This window comes from Lathyrus oleraceus, chromosome 1 (assembly GCF_024323335.1).
Source record: "Lathyrus oleraceus cultivar Zhongwan6 chromosome 1, CAAS_Psat_ZW6_1.0, whole genome shotgun sequence".
Lineage (NCBI taxonomy): Eukaryota > Viridiplantae > Streptophyta > Magnoliopsida > Fabales > Fabaceae > Lathyrus > Lathyrus oleraceus.
This window is the reverse complement of record NC_066579.1, coordinates 387,361,862-387,370,648: the sequence shown is the minus strand read 5'-3', so window position 1 is coordinate 387,370,648 and position 8,787 is coordinate 387,361,862.

Genomic DNA, 8,787 nt, shown 5'->3' with positions numbered 1-8,787 from the left:
CTAAGTCTATCCTTGATATGTTCATCCTAACTGGTGACAGATATTATCTTTTCGGTATTCTATCTAGTAACCGATAGATATAATTCCTATTTTCTCCCCGGCAGTATATCCTTGATATGTTCACTTTAACTAGTGACAAATATGTTCATCTTAGCCGATGACGGGTATTCTTCTTTTTGAGTTTATCCTTGATATGTTCACTTTAACTAGTGACAGATATCCTATTTCTTAGGTCTTCTGCCTAGTAACCGGTAGTTGTAAATCCTATTTGATATTTTCCCCAGCAGGTTATTCTTACCCAGAAACTAGTAATCAATACACCTCCTGTTTCCCTCTGCGAGTCATCCTTGATATGTTTACCCTAACCGGTAACGGATGCCTCTCTGACAGATTACATTATCTTCCTATCCAGTAACCAGTAATAGGTAATGTAATTCTGGTACTCCTGTGTTGAAGATTATTCTTCCTCAGTTGAGTTTGATTTGAGTATTTTAGTTTTGTTCCGATTTACCCGTTTCCCCTGCAGATTTTATTCTTTACCCCCGACCGAGTCATTTCATTGATTTATTTTCCAGGAAACCTCTTGTGTCTCAAACAGTTTTTAAGTCGTAGCCTGGCCTGTGCACAACTTTTTATCCCCAGAGTCTCTGTCTCCCCAGTGATTTTTCCTTATGGAGTGTATTATGCTCCTGGGGACTTTCAGTCTCTCCGAATTCTTTTTCTTTGTGGCAACATTTTCCCCACAGAGATTATTTTAAACATTTTATATCATATGCATCACGAGGTCTCTTAGGGACCATAATTTGTTTCTATATGTTGATATTTAAGTCCATTCTACTGAGTCGATACGAAGAGTTTAACCTTCATCTCCTCAGCTAGAACATCCTTAAATAGGGGCAGCTGTAAGACCCCAATTTTGACCATAAGATCCCTCATGCTATCTCATCATATGCATTGGCATTGGAATCACACCTTTGCATCTTCCTTACCCCTCATTCATTGGGTTTGCATTGGGAGATATCACCAAGCACATTTTGATTGTATCATACTTTGTTTTTCATTATTCACTAACCAAAATACCAAAAATATGTCAATGTATAGTTTTTTGCTTTTGTAGGAAGTGTGCATGCTCACTTATGCTCTATCAAGCTCATATATAGGGTTTGAGACCCTAAATGCAAGGAGTTCAATTAATAAATGTCCCACATTGTTTCTAGGCATCATATATGGATCCCCATAATCTTCACATATCATTTTGATCAAGAAATCATCAAGAGTTTGGAGCTTGTTTGCCTTGGAAACCCTATTTCATCTGGGTATCTTGTGTAACTTCTTCAACATTTGATCAAATATTTCAAGGGATACTTAATATTACATCATCCTACACATATATGATCCTCCATGAGTCCTAAAAGCCAAGATAATATCAAGCTAGCAAGATGGCTCATGGTGGTTGACCAGAGAAAGTCAACTAGTCAAACCTAGGTTTCCCTAGATCATATCTCCTACAATTATCTGTCATATGAAAATGATTCCAAGATAAAAGTTATCCAAAATGACATTCCAAACAACTTTAATGTTGAAGTCAAGATATAGGTTTGCTTGTAAAGTCATTTTTTATGGTGAAAGATTATAGGTCATTTTGTCTGAACCCTAGTTTGGAGGTCAACTTCCCAAGACCATAACTTGCTCAATTATTATGATATGAAATCCATAAAAATTACATAATCAAAGTTAAGGTGTCTACTTCAACTTTGATGTTTGGAGGAAGTTCAAGCAAATGTATGTGCCAAGAGGAAACATTATAGGTCATTTTGGGCCAATACCATTGAACAAGTGATTTTCCTTAACTTCTAAAATGAATAACGCCTTCATGTGAAATCTAAATCATGTCAAATTTGTGATAAAATTGAATAGGTTTGAAAGATCTACAACTTTGATGAAGGAATTTTTCTCATTTGAAGTCCATAGAAAAAGTTATTCAAGGTGGAAGAAGTGAACATTTGACTTGGGACTTAGAAAATTTTCAAATATGTTTGATTTCCCAAACTTCCACCTTAAAATTCATCATGATCTAAGCTTCAAATGAAAACGTGTTCAACATGAAAGTTGTTCCTCTTGATCTCAACTTTCTAAAAAGTTTAAGATCATCTAATTTAACTAAAGGATGAAGGACTTAGGCATGGGTGCAATATGAAGAACCATTTGGATGATTTCCACTTCCACATTTCATACACGAACGCATGGCCATATGACATGATTTCAGCATGATTCTCAATCATTTTTGGACTTGAATACATCACTTGATGGGCCTATCACATGCCCATGCAAGCATGCAAAGAGAATTACTCATTTTTGCCAAATTTGGAAGTGTATGGAAATGAATCTCCTTGGCTATAAATAATACCCTCATTGCTCAGAATTAAAGACCCCATGCCCAAGCTTTGAACCTACAATCCAAACCCTCTCAATTAAAGGATAATCTTGAAGGTTTTCTTGAGTTTCAAATCTCCATCTATTTTGAGATTGAAACTCTAAGAGTCCAGACCATTTCTTGATCCTAATCACTTCCAACAAGCATCTGAAGCAAGGCCAAGCACAATTGGAATCAAGATCGAGCAAGTTTGAAGCTCCATTGAAGGTGAATTTTCAGAAACTTCATCTCTTCGATTCTCCCTCAATTCTTCACCATTCTTTGTGATTTTTGGTTGTCCAAAGTCCTATAAATGTAGACAAGAAGATTGAGTTGCTTTGAGGTCAAATCGAAGCAACTCAGTTCATGATCCTCAAAATTCAAATCCCCGTATCTTTTTATATACTTGGAATTGGAGAAAATTGAGGCCAGATTCGTGCTACTGAGTATTTTTCCTTCAAATTAGTGTATTCACTTTTCATTTTCCATGGAGTTGAGCCTGAACCAGACCGATGGTGATCACCGGATAAGATGATCGGAGCTAGGGCTCCGGTGGTGCGCTGGATCAATCCAGGCGATCTGATCTAGCTCTCATGTTCTAATCTCATGCGTCCAAAGTGATTACCAAGCCTGCAGCGCATTGACTAAGGACCATCATGGATTGCGCGCGCTTGGCCATTAGATCTGCCACCTCAATTAATGAGGGAGATTTGATGACCCTTGTTTTTTATAAATATTTTTAATCCCTTTATTTTAATTAATTCATATTAATTTCATTTTTAATCCAAAAAGTATGGGACTTTCACCAAAAAATCTTTAAATATTTTCCTTTTTCATTTTCTAAATTAAAATTATTTTTTGGATTAATTTTGATATTTTTCATGAATTAATTGTTTTTGTGCATATTTTTAATTGTTTAAAAATACTTCTGACTTTTAAAAAATTATGAAATTTTTTGTCCAAGGTCCTTTGACCTATGATAAATATCTTGGCCATATATTTCGTGTTTTGAAGAGGTTTTAGGTTTTGGCCAAACTAAATTTAATTTTAATGTATTTTTAATTGATTAATTGTGTAGAAATTATGTTGAGTCATTTTTATTGACTTGTGAAGTTTGACTACTTGTTTGGGCCTTGGTCAATATTGATTTGACTTTTGTTGGATTAAAATCATTGGATTTAGGGGATTGATGAAATGTACATTTCATCTCCCAAAATGAATGAATTATTTTAATTTGGTAAAATTCCTCCCATGACCAATTTGTGTTTCTCTCATTTCCCCTCCCTCTTCATCTTCAATCCCATTCTCTCCCATCCTTCTCATTGACCAATGAATTCTCAGTATCCTAAGGCTAATTGGTTCATTAATAACTTTGTGTTAGATGAATCAATACAAGTATGGATGAGATAAGTTCATCCTTAGATCTTTTTCTTTTTTTGTGTGGTATGTTTTAGGAGTATGGTTCATTATACCATATCTCTAACATGCATTAACATCAAAATTTCTATTGCCCGACCTCAGATAGTTGTGACTTCTACATAAGTCCAATTACGATTGCTTAACATAGAGCTAAATTTTAACCTAAAGGCATAAAATTCTAGTAAGTGAGATTGTAAGTCTCCCCCATTTCATGGTATTATGTGGAAACTTGGATTGTTTTCCCTTTCTTTGGAAGATGTCTTGGTTCAAGGATCCATGCTTGTGAATAGAGGGTTGAGTGTTCTCCAAAGAATGACTTAATCAATTGAAAAGCAAAATAACACTAACATCTAATCAACTAACATTTGACTAAATTTTATTATCCTTGCTTTTATTTTCAAGTCATTTACCATTTCATTTGTCATTTACATATCATTTAACTTGTTTATGTTTATGTCATTTTCACTATGCTCACTTGAGCCATATATTGTGATTGTATATATTTGTTTGTGTATTTTGTTTGTGTTTGTGGTCTTAGGACCTTAAAATACTTAATAAACAACAAAAAACCCTAAAAAATGTTTGTGTGGACTATTGATTTGATCTGAGCTTTTGGACTTAGAATTAGGCAACATTCCCGATGCAAAAGGACTTGACCAATGGCAACATTTCTGAGACCAAGTTATTGTGATTTGAATTTTCATCTGATGCAAGTATTGGGATCCACATGAATTCATCTGCTACATGGTCTTGATGCAACTGTTACTTTGAACCTGTGTCTAATTCTCTATTCTAAGCCAATCAATGAGTATATCATCTGATACATGAGAAGACAAAGAAGGTTGTTAGCTGTGGTATTTACTTGCTTGAATGTTGCCATCTTTATTTGATGCCTTGCTCTTCATATTTCTATTTGCCTGTTGATATTGCTTGATTCAAAGTCCAAAGGAAAAATGGGTTTTCTATATGACATTCTTGTCTGTTGGATTGCATCCCATTGGTCAGATCTTTTCAACTCTTAACTTTTAATTTTATGCTTAGGATTAGTCTCTTCATCTCCTCCCACTTCTTAAATTTCAAAATCTCTCCCCCCCTTTTTTTCAAAAACTTTTTTTGCTTGTGATTTCTAAACTTAGACTTTATTGCAAATTAGAAACTTTGGCCTTATGCCATTACATTTTAAAACTCTTTTCTTAAATCAAACTTGTAAATGAATCTAATCATATTGACTTAAAATTTCAAAAAGACAAAAAGAACTAACACTTATTCAAACATTTTTAAGCTCCCTTTGTGCCTCATTTAAACTTAAAATTTGATTAAAAGCAATCCACTCATTTTGAAATTGATACCACGAACTACGAGATTTTGATCCCTTTATGTTGGTACATAGGCACAAGTCCGAAGGTCTTGTTAAACACAAAAATATAATTAATGAATTCTTTTCTCATCCCCATATTCTATTTATTGGAAACATCTTTTATACCAAAACACATACACACATAAAAAAGGGCTCCCTAGGAGTACCTAGGACACTTTGGATGCTAACACCTTCCCTCTGTGTAACCAACCCCCTTACCTGTAATCTCTGGCATTTTATTAGTTTTGATTTGAAAACTTCTTATCTTTGGGTTTTGTTCGTACTTTTCCCTTTTCCTTTGGAAACAGTAAAAGCGCGGTGGCGACTCTGGTTTTATTCATGTTAAGTTTACCCATAGCTTAATGGTCATGAATTTACTGCTACAATATGTCATCAACATACAAACACACCAGAATCATATTGCCTTCAGAAGTATGTTGAACATAGACACCATACTCCATCTCACATTTTTGAAATCCCCGCTTCTTAAAAAATGAATCAATTTTCAGATTCCATGCTATATGGGCTTGCTTCAAACCATACAAAGCTTTGTGTAATTTGTACACCACCCCTTCCTGATTATTTTTCTCAAATCCAAGAGGTTGTGACACATAAAACTCTTATTCTATTGGACCATTCAGAAATGAAGATTTCACGTCTAAATGCATCAGAGGTCAATTCATGTTAGCAACTATCACAATCACAAGCCTGATTGTTTCATCTCTTGCTACATGCTCAAACACTTCAAAGTAATATAACCCAGGTTTCTGCAGAAAATTTCTCACTACTAACCTTGCTTTGTGTTTGCCAATTGGTCCATCTGAGTTTAGTTTCACCTTATAAACCCATCTCACGCTGATGGCTTTCTTGTTCTTTAGAGGTTCTATCAGCTTTCAAGTCTTGTTTCTCTTTATGGCATCAAGTTCTTTTTTCATGGCATTTAACCAGGATTTCTGCTTGAGAGCTTCTTCGGTACTCACGGGTTTAGAATCTACTAACATGGAACACTGGATAATTTCCCCTTCAGAATCCACTTCAGTATCTTGCAACATGTCAAACTCTATAAACCTTATCAGAATGTTTCTAATTCTTTGTGGCGTATGAACTTATTCAGAACCTTTTGATTCTAGAACAACACCAAATGCTGGTACTCCAGAAGTAGCGAGTTCAGAAGCATGACCACCTTTAGAATCTGGAATATTCCCAGAATCTGGACTACCACCAGAATCTGAATCACCATCAGAATCTGAATCACCAAAATTTGAATCACTATTAGAATCTAGATCATAATCAGATTCTTCCTTATAATCAATCTCGCTTTCTGATTCTGACTCACTCTCAGAACCATTTTAGGCTCTGACTCATCTTCCGAATTAGAATCAATATCTTCATAAGTTAACTCGGCACCAAAGCTAGATTGAGATTTGCTCCAATCCCATACTTATGACTCTTTCACAACAACATCTCTGTTGACTTCAACCTTATTAGTGAATGGACAATAAAGCTTATAAGCACTTGTGATTTGATACCCCACCAGTAACATCACCTTGCTTCTACATTTAGCTTCTTTCTAATAGCATCTAGAACATGTTTATAACAGACATAACCAAATACTCTGAAATGAATCACACTTTTCTTATCTCCAGCCCACCTCTCAAAAGGAACAATTTCCTTCATCTTCTTGGTTGTACACTTGTTGAGCACATATGCTGTAGTGGCAAAAACTTCTCCCCACAAAGTGTTAGGAAGTTTCTTCTCCTTCAACATGCTCCTTGTCCTATCAAACAAAGTTTGATTTCTCCTTTCAGCAAGACCATTGTGCTGAGGAGTATATAGAGCAGTCACTTCATGCTCAATTCCATTCTCCTCACTGAACTTCTTGAACTCTGTAGAGTTATACTCACCTCTACCATCAATTTTGAGAATTTTCAGCTTTTTACCACTTTGATTATCAACCTTGATTATGAATTTCTTAAATTCAGCTAACACATCGTGTTTGAACTTTATAAGGGATACCCATGTCATCCTTGTAAACTCATCCATAAATGACACAAAGTATTTTCCCTCCTAGTGAAGGTTCTAGAAATGGTCCACACACATCAGAATGCATTACTCCCAAAGCATATTTTTCTCTTGGAGCTACTTCTGATGCAAATGGAATTCTAGGTTGCTTCCCTCTCATGCACACATTGTATGACATTTTTGTTTTCTTAATTGCAGGAATTCCACGTACCAGTTTCTTTGAATTCAGATGCCTTAAAATTCTAAAGTTTAAATGACCAAATCTTTTGTTCCACAACTCACTTTCCTTCACAACACTTGTTGCGCTAAGGCATTCAGAGTCCGCAGTTTTAACATTCACCTTGAATGTTCTATTCCTTCCCTGTTCTGACTCCATAACCAACTTCTGATTACAACCATACAACTTAAAAAGATTGTCCTTTATGGTAACTGAAAAAAATCCTTTTCAATTAATTGGCCTACACTCATCAGATTGCTCTTCATGCCAGGAATATACCAGACGTTCTGAATTAATGCACATTTTCCATTACTCAGAATCACTCTAACATTCCCCATTCCTTCAGCATTCAGATACTTATCATCAATACACCTGATCTTTGTCCTCTTACGAGAGTCAAAATCAACTAGCCATTTCTTATTTCCAGTAAGATGGTTTGAACAACCAATTTCCATATACCATTAGTCTTCTAGAGACGCACTATCAGAATCAGAAGCCATTAATAACACATGTTCATCATTATAACTTCTGGCTATATCCGCTTCTTCTGATTTCCTCTCCTTGTTTGACCAATAATCTGCAGCGAAGTGGCCAAACTTCTTACAACAGTAACATTGAACTTTTTTCTTGTCATACTTCTCCTTTCCCTTCTGACTCCCAGAAGTTGAGGTTTCTGACTTCTGAGATCTACCATGTTTTTTCTTGGCTTTTGACCAAGATTGCTTCTGATCTTTCTTGACAAAAGAAGCTTTTAGAGTCTGCTCTATCTCTTTCTCATAGGTTCTTTCAGTCAGACACAACTCTTTCACCTCTAGAATGCTTTACAAACCTTCTATTCTTAGGTTGCTCAGATCCTTAGAATGTTCAATTGCTACAACAATGTAATCAAACTGAGGAGTAAGAGATCTAAGCATTTTCTCAGTTACTTTCTTTAGAGAGAGTTTCTCCACACGATTTCATCTCATTTGTGATCAGAATAACTCTAGAGATGTAGTCAGGTACCTTCTCATTGTTCTTCATGCTGAGATTCTCATATTGCTTACGTAGTGACTGAAGCTTCACCTTCTTCGCTGATGCATCACCGTCGTAGCACTGCACCAATGTGCCTCACGCAGCTTTCGCCGTCGTTGAATAAGTGATTTTCTCAAATACATTCACATCTACACACTGGTGGATGTAGAGCAGAGTCTTCTGATCCTTCTTCCTCAGATCACGCTGAGCATTTCTTTGCGCATCTGTTGCATCTTCTGGAAGTGCAACCTGAATGTAATCGTCATTGATGAGATCAAGAAAATCTTGAGCTCCAAACAACACACACATCTGAATTATTCAACGATTGCAGTTCTTGCCATTGAAAAC